The sequence below is a fragment of the Panthera pardus genome, unplaced genomic scaffold (assembly GCF_024362965.1).
Source record: "Panthera pardus isolate Hobbes unplaced genomic scaffold, ASM2436296v1 HiC_scaffold_19, whole genome shotgun sequence".
Classification (NCBI taxonomy): domain Eukaryota; kingdom Metazoa; phylum Chordata; class Mammalia; order Carnivora; family Felidae; genus Panthera; species Panthera pardus.
In genome coordinates this window covers 24,705,193-24,722,598 of record NW_026526754.1, presented here as the reverse complement: position 1 = coordinate 24,722,598, position 17,406 = coordinate 24,705,193, and positions in this window count along the sequence as shown.

Here is a 17,406-nt window from a genome sequence, read left to right as displayed (position 1 = left end):
AGGAGGGCTGAGGATGTGTGGGACGAGGCAGGGGAGGGCTGGGCACAGGGCCTGTGGCTCCGCAGACACCTGGGGACACTGTTCCAGGCGCTGGGACACGGCCACGAAGGGGCAGAGGCCACCACCCCTGTCCCCATGGGCTGCTCCCCCCCGGTGTCCACTACCTTCTATCCCGGAGGGAGGTGGAGACCCGGGAGGGGTGGTTCCTGCGGTCCTCAGCCTGTGGTCACCTGAGAGCTGGGGTCCCCTATTTCCTCTCTGCGCCCCTCTCAGGCCCAGCAGAGCCCGGCACCGAGCAACTCTCAAGAGATGTGTCGCCTCTATGAGGACCCTTCTCTTCCCACCCACCAGGAGACGGACACGGCGTCGTGGCTGAGCTGTGTCCCCTCTAAGACACGGTCCTAACCCCTGTACCTGTGGATGTAGCCTTATTTGGGAATAGGGTCTTTGCAGATGTCATCAGCTTCAATGAAGTCAAAGAGGACTAGGGTGGGGTCCAGGCGGAGAGGGGTGTGGACAAAGACTCAGGCAGAAAGGCCGTGGGACGTGGAGGCAGAGACGGGAGCGCAGACTGGGGTCCCCAGAGGCGGGAGGGGGAGGAAGGAGCCTCCCCAGAGCCTTCGGAGGGAGTGCGGTCCTGTGACGCCTTAATTTTGGGCTTCTGCGTTCCAGACTGGCAGAGGATGAATTTCTACTTTTCTTGACCCGCCCCGCCTGTGGTCCTTTGTTCGGCCGCCCCGGGAAACTGAGGCGCCCAGGGGTGAGAAGTGGGCACTGGAGGCAGCGGCGGGAGGCAGACCGGCGGCGCCCACATCCAGAGCACCCGCTTCGTCAAGAATTGAGGCGTCTCGGTCACATGACACGATACCACTTTCGTGAGCGAACCGTCGAGAATTTAAAACACCCAGATGCTCAGGGCTGGCCAGGGTGCGGGCCATGGAGAGCTCACGTCCTGCTATTTTCTGGAACATTCTTCCGTTTGGTGAATTCGTCCCAAGGAACAATCAGATTCGGGGAGAGGCGGCGTTCCCGCTGTGCTCCGCGGTACCCACGGCGGGAGCGGCCTGCGTGGACGCCCACTGGGGGAGTGGTGTGGCCGGAACTGCGGGAGCCGGGGAGCACCGGGGAGGTCCTGCCGCTGCTGTCCTAGGAGATAACTCCTCATGCGCAGAGTGCAAAAAGCCAGTTACAAGAGACATCTGTCCTAACAAGAAGGACACAGAAATGCAGTCCTGGGGACCGGGTGCCCACAGGAGCATCAGTAGCCGGGAGGGGTCTCCGGGCCCTAAAACCAAGGGCAATTTGAAATTTCCCTGTTTGGGGTTGCTGTATAGTTTCCAGACTTTGCATAAAGAACTGGTATTATTTTTGAAACAGGGAGACTATGCAATGACAAACAGCAGCTTTAGCCCAAGTGCACAAGGTCTCGATGCCCAGGCGGGCTGCACCTGGGGAGGTGGGGTCCTGGGCCGGGGCGGGGCAGGCAGTGTGGTCTCTGCGGGCCGGTGGGAGCAGGTTGTGGGGACCGGGTCCAAGCCTCCGGAAGCCGGACCGAGGCTCAGGCAGCCGCTTCTGTGGCTGGGCTTTACCGTGCCTCCTGCTGTCGTCCGAGACAGGGCGGCGGGGACTGTGTCGACCTGCGGAGTTGCCGTGAGAACACCCACATGCTTGGGGAGAGCTGTGAACCCGAGCTGGGACATCAGCATGCCACGAGCAGAAGAGGGGCGGGGCTCAGAGAGGCCAAGGGATTTGCCCGAGTCACACAGCGGCTGGTACGGACTGTCTGACTTCGGTTCCCAGACTCCTCCTGTGGGGCTGCTTCTGGAAGCCCCCACTGGAGCCCCCGGGCCAGCGCCGCGCTGGCCGGAGAGCCACTGGAACAGACTCAGTGTCGCCTACCTGCCAAGGGAGGCCGAGGGGCCCTGGGCAGAGACAACAGGCCTTGGTCCAAACGGGTTTGCGTGTCATTCGTCACTCACACGCCAGGCAAGGACATGATCCCCTGACGCGTGGGTGCACAGCACGGCCTGGCAGGGGGTCTGGTACGATGCAGCCAGGGAGGGGTCCCTGGGGTCAGCTGACCTGTGTGTGGGACTCATGTCACAGGCCCCGCGTGTGTTCCCGGGTCCCCGACGCCAGCCTGGAGCCGGCCCGGATGCGGCACTCTCTGGTGGAGGTGCTAAGCAGGCTCAGAAGGTCGGGCGACGTGTCTGCGGGCACCCCCGCGAGGGACGCCTGTGCTGGGTTGTCCGCCTACCTGGGGGAAAGGCTCATCCCAGGTGGGGCTGGAGGTCAGCAGTTCACTCCCTCCCTGGAGCCGGGCCACCCCCCCACATTGTCCCCCGAGAACACTGATCCTGAAGGTGTGCAAGGGCCATGCTGTCCCCTGGCCACACTCGCTAGGCCGTGCGCGCCCCCCCTCCTCCTGCCGCCCCCGGTGGAGCTCTGTCTCCCAGAGAAACACCGAGCTGTCCCGCCTTCTGTCTGGGGTGGGGGCGGGGGCCGTGTCCAGTGTCCAGAAGGGCCCTCTGAGCCTCCCACGCTGGGTCTCTGGTCTCCTCCTCTGGCTCCCGTCTGTGGTCCCATCGAGGCTGTGACTGGCTCTGTCCAGAAAGGCCCAGGACCTCGATGCCGAATCCCCCTCCTGGGGCAGAGGCTGGGCGAGCAGAGCAGGCTTGTTTGTGTTTGATATAAGTGCTGGATTGTTCTCTCTGCCCTCCTCGGCTATTATGCGGAGGCAAGTCCTAAAATAATATTGCATTTCCTCCCTCATAATTCGGAGGGAGGATGCTCATCCAGAATTGAGCCGGACGGGGGTGCTTTCGTGCGCGGGCACCGGGGACTGGTGCTCACCGCGTTCCCCAAGTCCGCCAGTGTGGGGGCTGCTCTGGGAGAGGGGCGCTTTTGTTCTTTGACAAGCGAGTCTTTCGGAGAGCTGGTTTCTTCATCGGATTGTTCAGTGTTCTGAATGGGGCCGTGAACCCCGGACCCCAGAGGCTGGAGCCAGTGACTGGCTGGTGACCAAGCGTGAGTCTGGCTCGTGAAGGCGCCCCTGGGAGACAGTGGTGCCTGGCGCATAGTGGGTGGTCAGCACACGCGCAGGGCCGATTCCTGCACAAAGAACACTCACACAGCGATCTCTTCTGTGGCCACAGGTCGCCTGCTTTGATTTCTAAATGCCTGCTCTGCTCTATCAGAGCGGCCGGGGTGCACGCTTCCTTCGGAAGTGTTCAAAGCCCTTCTGTATCTGCTGTCCTGGCAGGTGTTCCCGTGCCCTGAGCGTGAGGGGAGGGGGCGGAGGCCGTCCTTCATGGGCTTCCTGGCGGAGACGGAGCACTCAGTCCGCGCCACTGAGACCGTGTTCAAATCTCAGCTCCCCACCACTCTTCTGGAAACTTGGGCTTAGCTTGTCCTGTGCCTTGATTCCCCACCTGTAATATGGACTCAAAATCCTGACTGCCATGAGGACTGAGATGAGGGAGCATAGATCCCAGCACCTAACTCAGTACACGATGCTACTGTTATTCAAAGGAAGACCATGGTATACAGCTGGAGCTTAATATGTTAATTTCTCTCATTTACCCTACGGACGTTTGCTGAGCCCTGACGAGAAGGCAGGCCCTACGGTCGGACCCAAGGGCACACAGGAAAGACACGGAACTTGTCCTCCAGCGAAACAAGATGACGAGGGTGATGGCGATGATGGTGAATCGTACCTCTCCCCCCCAAAACACACATCTCCCGGGAACGTGTGAACGTGACCTTATCTGGAAAGGGGTCTTTGCAGATGTAATTAAGTTAGGATCTCTAGTGGTGACAACCGTGGCTATTTATGCAGGAGCCACGGGACGCTCGGGTGCTGGGTGAGGTGGTACGATGATAATGACTTGGCTTGTCATTATCTGTCATTACCTGTGCCGGGCTGTTGTGCAGCACGTGTTGTAGAATTCTGCTCGCTGACAAGAATGCTGAGGGGGGCAGTTACCCCTGCCCCACAGATACAGCAGCCCAGGAACAGTGAAGTCAGTTGCCCACAGTGATGATATGGATACAGAGCAGCCGGGACCCGAATCCAGCAGCCCAACTCTGCCCTCCTTGTGATGGCTTGCGTGGTGGCCTCCCTTCTGCCATGAAGGCTAAATGGGACCCCCAGTTCCCCTCACTTGCCCCAATCGCAGATCGTATTTGTCAAGAATTGCAAGGAGAGCGGAGGACGTTCACAACCAAGCTCAGCCCTGAAGCCAAACCAGTCCCTTGGAGTTGACCGCTCATGGCCGGGAGCCTCTGGTGACAAGCGGCACAAAACCCAGCCCAAACGGACCAAAGCTAGAAAGGGAATTTGGCTCATGTAATCGGAAAGCCCAGCGGCAACCACGGCCTCTTGCTGGCTGCTTCCTCCCCTGGTGGTGGCAAGACGGGCACCACAAGGTTTGTGCCAAGCCCTCCTGGCTCTGGCCTGTGGCGAACGGTTGTCCGATTCCCCTCCGAGCCCTGGAGTACATGGTCGCCACCTCCAAGTCGGTCACCTGCCAATGGCGGCCAGGGGGACCGATGTTCTGACTGGATGGCCTGAGCTGTAGGCCCACCCCTGGAGCTGTGGGCGTGGCCAACACCACGCTGACCTCCAGAACATAAGTGGGGCAACGTACACCAAAACAGAAGGGAGGCTGGATGCTGAGGGTTAAAAAAATCAACAAATATCCAGTACACAGGCACAGCTTCCTGTGCACTCTGCAGATAAGAAAATGCAAGTCTGGAGATCTGCCCAAGATTACTCAGCTAACACTCAGCAGGGCTGGGGCTTGAGTCAGAGATTCCCCAAGCGGTGCTATTTCACTGTCTCCAAAAACAATTGGAACATGAAATTTAAGGATCGGTGCCATTCGAAACATCAGAAAACATTAGATATATAGGAATAAACTCATAAAAGACGTGCATGACCTTTACACAGAAAACCGCGGAACACCACTGACAGAACTTAAGCAAGATCCTAATAAATGCTGGGATCTACAACATCCGTGGATTGAGGGCCACCTGCATAAAGATGTCAGTTCTTCCCACACTGACCTATGGATCCAATGCAATTCCAGTCGAAACTCTAGCAGGTGTTTTGAAATCAACAAGCTGATTCTATGATTTATGTGGAAGTGTAAAGGACCAAATATAATGGAATCTAGTTTCTAAAACAGGTCACCGATAACATCCAGGACACAATCCAAAATTACGTGACACATGAAACACACGACCCCTTCTCCGGAGAAAAGACAACCAACAGAGACCAACCCTGATGTGATCCAGGTGTTTGGAGTCCAGAGACAAGGGTTTCGAAGCAGGTATTTTGCTATGCTCGAGGATACTGAAGAAATTAGGTTTGTAATAAGTGAACGGACAGAAAATCTCAACAGAGAAATAAGAAGCTATAAAAAGAAGGCAGACAAAAATTCTACAACTAAAAAATGTGATGTCTGCAATTAAAAAATTCACTAGATTTTCAGGTGAATTCACAGAATGGAAATGACAGAGGAAAATCGATGAACTTAGACATAAACCACTAGAAACTATTTAATATGAAAGCAGAGAGGTAGAGATTGAGATTAAAATGAACAGAGCCACAGGGACCTACAAGACCATATCAAAAGGTCTGTGACGTGTGCATTCGGGGTCATAGGGGAGAGGAAGGTAAGAACAGGGCAAACAAACTATTTGGGCAAACAGCTGAAGATTTCTCCACTTTGGTCAAAGCTATAGGTCTATAGATTTAAGAAATTCATTGGATTCCAAGCAAGAGGCATACAATGGAAACTACACTTTAGTACATCATGGTGAAACTTCTGAAAACCAAGGACAAGGGGACAATCTTGAAAGCAACCACAAGTAAATGGCATCAAAAATCTAGAAAATAATGATCCAAATTACCACTGAATTTTCATGTAACACGATAAATCCAGAACACAGTAGAACATCTTCAAAGCGCTAAAATGTAGATTAAAAACTTTCAACCCCCAATTTTATACCCAGCAAAAATATCCTTCGAGATTGAAGGTAAAACAAAGACAGTTTCACTGAAGAATTCATCAGCAGCTCACCTGTGTTAGGAGAAATACTGATACGGTTCTTGAGGTTGAAAGGAAATGGATATGTGGAAATCCAGATCTTCTGGAAGGAAGGAAGAGCCTCAGAAATGGTAGATGTGCGGTGGGTCACTGTGAGGGTGGGGGCATAGCTCCCCCACAGTTCTGTGTCCTGTGGACGAGCCAGGAGCCTTAAACTGGTCCTTCCATGTACACAGTTCCGTGGATGATCCTACCGGGATGTTTTGTCGTTAGAAACCAACAAGCTGATTCTAAAATTGATTTGAGAATGTGAAGAACCAAAAATATCCAAAGCAACACTGAAATGTAAGAGCAAAGTTGAAGAACCAGTGAATTCAGGACATAGCACCCTGAGCTCCAGAAGCCAGGCGGCAGGGTCCCAACAGAGCCGTCAGTAGGCAGACAGACATAACAGAACCCACACTTCAGAGACAGACCCACACCAATGTGGTTATGTGATTTGCAACAGGTGGTGTGGGCACAGCTGGGTGTCTACACACCCCAAATTAATCCAGGACAGACTACAGGCCTGGAGACAAGAGCCAAATGCTTTTAAAATAAAATTTAGATGAATGTCTTCACAACTTGGGGAACTGGCGAAAGTTTCCTAGGACACAGAAAGCAATACAATATGCAAAAAGTATTTATAAATTAGGTTTCAGCAAAATCAAAACCAGAAGCCGTCATTAGGAAAATGAACAGGCAAGCCGCAGGCTGGGAGAAAATATTTGCAAACCGTGTATCTGGCGGAGGATTGGTATCCAGGATAGGCAAAGACGTAGAACACGCTTGTAAAAAAGGGGCACTTGAGCAGATCTCACAAAGGAACATATACTCACGGCCTATAAGCACACGAAAAGGTGCCCGCCTCAGCTGCCAACAGGTAAACGCGAAATCACTCTGATTCACCATTCTGATCTCTCCCACCGGAGATGAGTTTTGCTTGTTAGATCTTCGTGTAAGCGGAATCCTGCGGGACGCCGTCCCTCTGGATTGCCTGGGACGGGCATGGGGGCACTGCCTGGGGTTCCCTATCTTGACAGGTTTCAGCTCACGTGTGTTGGAACTCGTTAGATAGCAGCCTTGAGATCTGTGCATTTCATCGCGTGTCAAGTTTGCCCGAAGAGGGAATTAAGAGCCGTAAACAAACACTGGCCTCTAGGTAATGATGCACACGTGAAGTGTCTTGGGCAACGTGCACCTATCTCTGCGCCTTATTTCAAAATGCATTGACAAAAATACGACGGACTGATGGGTTTACAGATGGAGAGAGGTATAATGAAGCAAGTATGCTCGATGTTAATTGTAGGGTCTGGTGGAGGTATATGGGCGGTCACTACAGAATTCTGTGAAGCTTGCTGTAGGTTTGGACGTTTTCATGATCAAATGTTGGGAGGAGAAAAGAGAAACGATGCAAACCACGGAGTTCGACAGTATACTTGCAATGCTTTTTTTCCAACAGAGAGCTGGTATCCAGAGAACATTTTTAAATACCTCTGAAACCAGTAAGAGAAGACAAGGCCATCTGAGCTAACAAGGCAACATCAAGCAGGTGCTTCACAGAAGAGGAAATCTCCATGGCGGACAAGGTCCAAGAATCCTCAATGTCCTTAGTCGACAGGGAGTGCCAAGGAAAACACGACGTGTCCCTTCTCACGCAAACCGGAGGAACTACAAACAGATCAACGAGACAAAACATAAGGACGGATGACACCAAACGCTGTCTGGGGACAGAGCCACGGGAATGCCTGGGATCCGTGGGTGCACGTGTAACTGGCTGCAAATACGCCAAACACCCACGTGGGGGCACGTCTGCAGGCTGCGCGTCGGTCGCCCCGTGACCGCGGGACCCCTTGCGGGACAGTCCCTGCGGATGTGCCTGCGCGCTCACGGATACGCGCAAGGATTCCACAGCAGCGCAAGTCATAGGAGCCGGAGGCCGGGAACAACCTGACCCTCCGCCAACCGCAGGACGGATAGTAAAATGCGGTACGTTTGCACAACGGGATGCGACACACCCCAAGATGCGGGTGAGTCTCAGACACATAATGTTGGTTTAAGAAGAGCCAGACACAAAAGAGGACGTTCTTTGCTTCTTAAGTTTACTTGTTTATTTTGAGCGAGAGGGAGAGAGAATCCCAGGCAGGCAGGGAATCGCACCGTCAGGGCAGAGCCCAACTCCGGGCATGAACTCACGAGCAGTGACATCGTGACCTGGGCTGCAATCGAGGGTCAGGCGCTCAGCCACCCGGGCGCCCCCGAAACAGAACATTCTGAATGACCTTACGTATATAAAATTCAAAATTATGAGCCTGACCCCCGTGATGGAGGGCAGGCGGTGGGTACTGGTGGGCAAATGTGGGGAGTGTCCTGGCCGGGAGGGGCCGCGGGGATTGTCACGTGGGTGGGTGCGTTCACCCCACAAACGTTCGGGTCCTGCAGTTTTCCGTGTAGAAAAAGGATTCCACGATAGTCCTATCCGCACGCGTGCGGCGTGCTCGATTTGGGGTGCACTGCCTGGGAGGCCGGCGGAAGGCCAGCTTGCGCTGGTGCGTGGACCCTTCAGCTGGCGGGGGCCCCGGGGGTCAGAGGTCTGAGCCCCCGGGCACTGGGGAGTCCAGGCTGGGTCTGTTTACTCAGCTGCGCCTCCTTGCGACAGCGCTTCTGGTCTTCCCGGGCCGACGTCAGGGGTGGCTGGGCCGGCACCGGGCGGGGGGCAGGATGGAAACCCGAGAGGATCCCGCCCCGGGTCCCCGTGCGCGTGCTCCCCGCCCCGGGTCCCCGTACGTGTGACATCCCATCCCCCTGCCCTGGGTCCCCGTGCGCATGCCCCCCGCCCTGGGTCCCCGTACGTGTGACATCCCATCCCCCTGCCCTGGGTCCCCGTGCACGTGCCCCCCGCCCCGGGTGTCCGTACGTATGACCTCCCATCCCCCCGCCCTCGGTCCCCGTGACTGTGCCCTCCGCCCTGGGTCCTCGTACGTGTGACATCCCATCCCCCTGCCCTGGGTCCCCGTGCGCATGCCCCCCGCCCTGGGTCCCCGTACGTGTGACATCCCATCCCCCTGCCCTGGGTCCCCGTGCACGTGCCCCCCGCCCCGGGTGTCCGTACGTATGACTTCCCATCCCCCCGCCCTCGGTCCCCGTGACTGTGCCCTCCGCCCCGGGTCCTCGTACGTGTGACATCCCATCCCCCTGCCCTGGGTCCCCGTGCGCGTGCCCCCCGCCCCGGGTGTCCGTACGTGTGACATCCCATCCCCCTGCCCTGGGTCCCCGTGCACGTGCCCCCCGCCCCGGGTGTCCGTACGTATGACCTCCCATCCCCCCGCCCTCGGTCCCCGTGAGTGTGCCCTCCGCCCTGGGTCCCTGTACGTATGACATCCCATCCCCCCGCCGTGATTCAGTGCCCTCCGGGCAAAGGCTGCTGCCCCAGGGTGAGGAAGGCCACGGAAGAGAGAGGCTTCTTGTCCCCCCCCCCCCCCATCTGCTCCGACAGACTCTGGGTCTGCAGTTCCCGCTCCTGCCTCCCTGTCTACACCTCGCGCCTGAGTCACTCACTTAATAACTAACACAGTTTGGGAAACATTTAAAGCACGTTGCACATTTTTTCACTGCACGAGCAACAAAAGCATTAATTGAATCATGATCTCCCGCAAGTGCGGGCGGGAAGTTAAGAACTCCGCACAGCCTCAAAATAGACTTGGCGATGCTTTTCCACTGCCTTGCAGCTAACTCAGACCAAAGCCGCCGTCCCCTTACCTTCTCGGCTACTGCCTCCGCCCGAGCCGCCCCGCGCACGCCTCAGACGGGGCTCAAAGTCTCGGGTCCACCTGCACCCTCCTGCTAACGCTGCCGGGGCACCCACGGAGCTCCTGAGCTCAGGGCTGGGCTGAGAATAACCTCAGCCCGTCGTTTCCGTACTCAGGGACTGTCCCCTGCAGGTGAGGGAGGGGGTGTGTCTGCACCAGTGCAGGCGGTAGGGACAGCAGGTCCTCCCTGGTGGCGGGGAGAGCTCCTTATGACAGCCCCTGAGAAGGCCCCACTGTGTCTCTCCCTGACACCCCAGGGGGAGCACAGGGCTGGTGCCCGGGGGGACCCGCCCGGCCGTCCCCACCCCCACCTGCCAGGACAGCACAGCCCCGGGAGCGCTCATCCGACCGGGAGCGGCCCAGCCCCAGGCTCCCAGGGGCTCCGTGGGGAAGGCCGGGCGTTCGCCGTGTGCGGGAGGCCACCCCCATTTCACACTGGAGCACACGGAGCTTCCAGAAGGCTCTCTGGTACCTGCCCAAGCCTGCACAGCTATTAGCAAAACAGTGGGATTCAGCAAAGTCCCTGTCCCCTGGCCTGACGTTTCTGTCCCCATCTCCCCCGTGAGCGGGACGTGGCTCCTGCCCGGAGGAGTCCCCGGCTGACAGCAGAGATGGGGAGACTGCCCGGCTGTCTCAGGCCCGGCCCCTCACCGCACGTGGCTGGTCAGGGCCACCGGGCTATGCAGGAGGGCGGGACTCCCTTCCTCCTGCGACTTGGCCCTCCCCCGTGGCAGCTGGCGGAAAATGACAATGTTGGTGGCTTAAGAAAAAATATCTGTATATACACACACGTACATCCACGCAGGTGCACACACACATCAACACAGGTACACACACCCACGCGGAACCAAGAGCAGCTTGTTTGTGGGCAGAGGTTCGTGGATGAACCCTGACACTGGCTTCAAATAGTAAGTAAGTAAGTGAATAGTAAGTGAATGGGTTCTCTACTTATTTCCTCTTCCTTGGGAGCCCACTGAGGCTCAGAGAGCCTAGTTGCACGAGGTCACACAGGGCCGAGGGGTCTGCCCCGGGAGCCTCTGACCCCGAGCACCGCACCCCAACTTCCGACCCACTGCTCCCACATCAGCCCCCCTGCAGACGGGCAGGGTAGAGCACGGGTCCTCGGGGCGTGGGGGCCCCTGGGCCTCGGGCAGAAGCCCCCGCCTGGGGGACCCGGGCATGAGGCGTGTGCGTGAGGGAATCAAGCATGCGAATCCGGTTTTCGTGAAAACACGCAGATATACAAATGGGGCAGCTTGGGGCTTCCGGTGAAGAGGGCCGGTCTCGGCCTGCAGGGGACTGTCTCTCAGAGAGACGTTCGGGAGACGCGGCCATGCCTGGAAGGGCCGCCAGAGACCTCACGGGGCCAAAGGGTTTTCCTGAGCCCCTACTTTGCCAGCCTTTGCGGAGGACCCACGTCGCCCACGGTGACCAGGGCCCGGAGGCCGAGCCGCCAGGAAGCGGCTGGGGAGGGCATGAGCCCTGTTGTCGCCCTCCCCGGGGAATTTCCGCTCGCCCTACAGGTCCAGGAGCACCTCCTCTGTCATCCCCCCACCTGTCCCCACGGCACCTGCTCGTGTGCAGAGCCGTCATCACGCTGCAGGGGGTGTGGCCCAGGGACCTCTGTCCTCTGCCCTCTAGCCCCTCGAGGGCAGGCCCGTCCTGGTCCTCGGCGGGCCTCCCCCGTCCCGCTCAGGGGAGACTCCTGCCCGTCCCGGTGGCTGGGGCCAGCTGAGGCTTCCCCGCCTGCCGAGTGGATTTTGCAGTCGCCCCGCCTTGCAGGCCGAGTGCGGGCTGGGCAGGCTCGGTGGCAGCTACACTGGGGATGCCGGGCCCCGAGTTGCTGGCACTGTTTTCTCCCGTCGTCTCAGCCCCTCAGGCTGGGCACGGGGAGCGAGCGGTGCTGTGGAGGTCAGAGCAGAAGGTGACGTTAAGGACCTCCCCTATCCCAGTTTCCCTGTGGTGTGGCAGGGGAGACCGAGGCCCGCAAGGCCAGGGGGTTACTCAGGAGCACACTGCTGGAGCTGGAGGGAGAAGCCAGACCGCCCAGCTCTTGAGAGCTACGGGCCACGGGCTGGTCGGGGTTTGCACCGCGGGTCCCACGGAGGCGGAGAGACGCTCCCATGGCACAGGCAAGAACGCAGGCTCACGGTGGGGGGGGGGGGGTGGTCCATGGGGAGTCAGCATCCAGCTCCATTCAGCACCCCGTGCCCTGCGCCCACCCTCACGCACCTGTTCCGGGAGAACATAAGGCCCTGGGGGAGGTAAGCCGGGCTGGGACTCGGACGGCAGAGTCTTAAAGCCCCCAGCTGCCCTCGCTCGGGTCCCCGGACTTGACTCATCTCCAACGCTCAGCCGAGGACAGTGGAGCTAAGAGGCCTGCTCTGGAGCCGGCAAGGTGGTTCTAGGACCCCGAAGCCCGGCTGCGGGGAGACTGCAAATAGAGATCGGATTCACGGGGTCGGAGGCGTAGCGCTCGCTTCGCCTGTGCCGACGAGCCCGGACATACAGTCCTCTTATTTCACCCTCGAAACGTCGCTCTCAAGGACACTTGTCACCCCACTCTGCAAGGGACGCTGTGCGGCTGGTAAGGAACACAACGAGGACTTGATCCGGCTCCGTCGGGTTCCAGAGACGCGGTCGTGACCACCGTCACGCCCCCGGCCCACGTTCGCACCTGCCCCACCGGTTCAGACTCTCGTCCTGGGCTCCAGAGGACCCCAGAGAGCTGCCGGGGGGCCAGGATGAGAAGTACTGCCCCCCCCTCCCCCACCTTGTCTCCCTTCCTGTCCTCCCAGGGGAGCTGTGGGCATGAATCTGGACGTGAGCAGGCCCTTCGGTCCTCAAGGGTTCCGGATTTCCACCTGCCCGGCCCCCAGGGCTGAGTTCCTTCTGCAGAGGAGAGCTCTCTGGGGTCGGGGCTGCCCCGGCTTCCCAGGCTTTCCTTCCTTCCTTCGACAATGGAAACCCTAAGCACTTATGGAGTGCCTACTGTGTGCTAAGCCCTGTCCTAGACACACTCGGAAGGGGGAAGGGGACAACAGAGATCAGAGCAGAAACAAATGAGACGAGCAAGACAATAGAAGAGACCAACTAAACTCACAGCTGTGTTTTTGCAAAGATAAAACAACAACCTTAAGCTAGACTAAGAAAGAGAAGAGAGAAAATGCAAATAAATAAAGGCGGGAGTCACAACAGACACCAGGCATACAGGGGACGGAAGGTTCCATGCCCACGACGTGGACAGGCTGGAGCAAATGGATAAATCCCCAGAAACACACAAAATACCCAGGCCGACGCGTGAGGAAACGGAGGGTCTAAGCAGACCAGCAGCAAGTGTGGAGGTGAAACAGCAGTGGAAAACCTCTCAACACAGAAGCGCCAGACAGATGGCTCCAGCGGTGGACTCTGGCCAACACCGAAAGTAAAATTTGATACTAGGCCTTTGCGGCTCTCCCGAAACACCGGAGAGGAGGGAACACTCCCAAACTCATGTCACCAGGCCAGCATTACATTGCCCTCGTTCCCAAGCCGGACAAGGGCGCCACAAGAAGCGAGAACTGTACACCAATATCCCTGATGAGGACAGACGCAAGAATTCCCAGCCGAACAGCAGCAGACCGAATGCGACAGCACAGTGAGAGGACTGCGCACCGTGGCCAAGAGGGATCCGTCTCCGGGATGCAAGGAGGGCTCAGTATATACAAATCAATCAACGTGGCACAGCACATGAACAGCACGGAGAAGGAAAGTATACGATCCGCTCAGTAAGTGTGGAAAGAGCACCTGACAAAATGCAGCGTTCTTTTCTTTTTTTAAAAAATTGTAATTGTTTTAATGTTTATTTACTTGTGAGAGAGACAGAGACAGAACGCGAGTGGGTCGGGGCAGAGAGAGAGGGAGGCGTGGAATCCGAAGCCGGCTCCAGGCTCCGAGCCGTCAGCACAGAGCCCGACGTGGGGCTCGAACCCACGAACCGCGAGATCACGACCCGAGCCGAAGTCGGACGCCCCACCGACTGAGCCACCCAGGCTCCCCTCAATGTTCTTTTCTAAAAATACTCAACGGACTACAGGATCGTAGCTCAGTGTAACAAAGCAGAGGTATGACAAGGCCACGGCTAACATGACAGTCGACCAAGGAAGACTCTAAGATTGGGAACAAGCCAGCGGGGCCTGCTCTCACCACGTGTATGCTTCAGGGCCCCGGAGGTCCTGGCCTCAGCAACTAGGCAAGAAAGATAAATGAAAATCACCAGTATTGGAAAGGAAGAAGTGAAGTTGCTCTGTACACAGACGACATGATCTTATATGTGGACAAAATCCCAAAGACTCCACCAAATAGCTGCCAGAACTAATAAATACGTTAGTAAGGTGGCAGGATACAAATTCTACACACAAATATCCATTGCATTTCTGTTTACTAATGATGAACTCCCTGAAAAAGATACTACGGAAACATTCCCATTTATAATTGCATGACAATGAATGAAAATAGTGAGGAATGAACTTAAACAAGGAGGTGGAAAGGTACAATGAAGGCTATAAAACACGGATGACGGAAATTGAGTAAGACACAAATAAATGGAAAGATAGCCTGCGTACGTGGACCGGAAGAATTAAAGTGTCTATTTACTATGTTAAAATGTCTACACTACCCCCTCTGCAGATTCAATGCAATCCCTAGAAAAATTCCGATGGCATTTTCCACAGAAATAGAAAAAGAAATCCCCAAATTCGTATGGAACCACAAAAGACCCCAAATCCAAAGCAACCTTGAGAGAGAAGAAGAAAGCTGCAGGCATCGCATTTCCTGATTTCAAACTATATCCCAGAGTGTTAGTAATCAAAACAGTGTGGTTCTGGCATGCCACGGACTTCTGGAACAGAGTAGAGAGCCCGGAAATAAACCCACACATATACACTCAACTAGTTTTCAACAAAGGAGCCAAGAATCACAATGGAGAAAGGATAGTCTCTTCAATAAATGGTGTTGGGAGAACAGCCACATGCACAAGGATAAACCTGGGTCCTTATCTGACGCCAGCCACAAAAATCAAGTCAAAATGGATGAAAGACTTAAACGTAAGATACGAAATCAGAAGAATTCTAGAAGGAAACAGGGGGAAAGCTCCTTGACGATGGTCTTGGCAATGAGTTTCTTTGGATCTGACATCAAAAGCACAGCCAACGAGAGCAAAAATAAACTATTGGGACTGCGTCCAGCTAAAAGGCTTCTGCACGGCTCAGGAAACAACCAACAGCATGAAAAGGCCACGCTCAGAAAGGGAGAAGATACGTACAAGCCGTCTCTCTGACAGGGGACTAGTATACAAAATATACAAGGAATTCATACAGCCCAAGAGGAAAAAAACCCAAACCACAAAACCCCAAAAACAATCCAGTTAAAAAGTGAGCAGAGGACCTGGGACCTGAACAGACGTTTTCCCAGTGACATATGATCATCCACAGGCACACAGGAAGGTGCCCAACATCACTGCTCATCGGGAGGACGTAGGTCAGAACCACAGGTCCCTCCTCCCACCTGCTAGAACGGCCGTTATCGAAGACTAGAGACGACAGGTGCCGGTGAGGGTGTGGAGACCCCGTGCGCCGTTGGTGGTGAGGTCACATGCCACGCACGTAGCAGGTGCAACCACCGTGGAAAACAGGAAGAGACTCAACACAGAACCGCCCTATGATCCGGCGACCCCTCCTCTAGGCGTGTATTTGTGGAAATGAAAACAGGATCCCGAAGAGGCGTCTGTGCCCCACGCTCACCGCAGCACTGTCCACGGCAGCCGAGACGTGGGCCCTCGCCGCGTGCCCACCGCTGGGTGTGCGGGTAAGTAAGACGTGGTATTTACACAAGGGAACACTCCTCGGCCATAGAGAGGAAGGAAACCACGAGTCGGACATTTGTGACCATCATACCTCGATGATCCCGGAGGGCGCCACGCTGAGTGAAATAAGCCAGACACAGAAGGGCAAATGTTGCGTGATTCCACTTATGTGTGAAATCGAAGAAGGTCAAACTCCCAGAAGCAGAAAAATGATCCTTAACTGATCCTACTGCAAACACCCCATTTCCAAATAAGTGACGTTCACAGGTTCTGGGGGGACGCGAATTTTCGAAGGGCACTGTTCAACCCGCTACGGGTGGAAAGTGGTACGGATAGAGACGGACTGGGGGAGGCCCTGCTTTTAGACCAGCGGCGGTCCAAGAGGGCCAGAAGGCCGCTGAGGCCCGAAAGGAGAGGGAGTCCCGTGGAGGGTCCGGCCCGTGCAAAGGGCCTGAGGCAGGAATCTACTATGGGCTCTCAGCCATGTGCAGCAGGCCACTGGGGGCTGCAGGGGAGGTCAGTGGGGCTGACTCACTGACTTCCTGGCCAGGACCTCCGTGGTCACGGTCACAGAGGAACAGCATCCGTCTGTACCCTGAGCAAGGCAGGAAGATGGGAATACCTGTGGCTTCTGAGCAGAGTAGAACCCAGCAAACTTGGGTTTCAAAAGGTCAGGGTCCCCGTGGCTGCTTGTGGAACTACTGGGAGGGCGGCATCCTGAACGAGGGGACCGAGGCCCCGGAAAACTCTCTCTGCCGTCAGTCCTGGGACCTCGAGCGTGTACACGGCCGGCCTGCTGCTTGGACGCCCTGGCAGTTCCCAGCCACCCCGTCGTCTCCCTGGACCTCCGGCCGGCCCGGCAGGGCTCCCTCCTGCCTGGTGCAGTCTCAGGTCGCCTGGCCTGGAGCCTGGCTTCTGTCTCACCAGCTCCTTCGGGCCTCCTCCTTGCCACACCCCCGCCTGGGCAGCCCGCAGACCCTGAGGCCTAAACACCAGCATTCGTCTAGCTTCCCGGGCTGGGCCGGCCACCCACCCCTACGGGAGCCTGCGGTGGCCAAGAGCCAGAGGGCCCGACGCCCTTGGAAGTGCCCACGGGTCAGCTCCACACTGTGCAGCCGGTCATCAGAGCCGGAAGCCAGGGGAGGCCAGATAGGGATGTCTTCCTGTGACACCAAGCTGCTAAGGAGGGGGGAAGAAGGAGGGGAAAGGCCCTCAGGGACCCTCAGGGACATGGCTGCTGCTGGGGAGGCCAGGGGCTCGTTCCCAGGGTGGGCAACGCTCGGGGCAGCTGATGATCAACATGCCGATCGCACAACCCTTCTGACGGGCCCTGATGGTGGCTCTGTGGTCGTCCCTACATCCTGGCACAACTCAGCCCTGCCATGCACATTTGTGTCCTGGGGGAGCCACGCCTGGCCCTTGGGAGATGCTGAGGACATGTCTCCGCTTCTGTAGTGCCCTCCAAGTGATGGCAAACCTTCTGGGTTAAAAAAAAAATTTTTTTTTAAATATTTTTGAGAGAGAGAGGGAGACACAGAATCGGAAGCAGGCTCCAGGCTCGGAGCTGTCAGCACAGAGCCCGACGCGGGGCTCGAACCCACGGACCGTGAGATCGTGACCCGAGCCGAAGTTGGATGCTCCACCGACTGAGCCACCCAGGCGC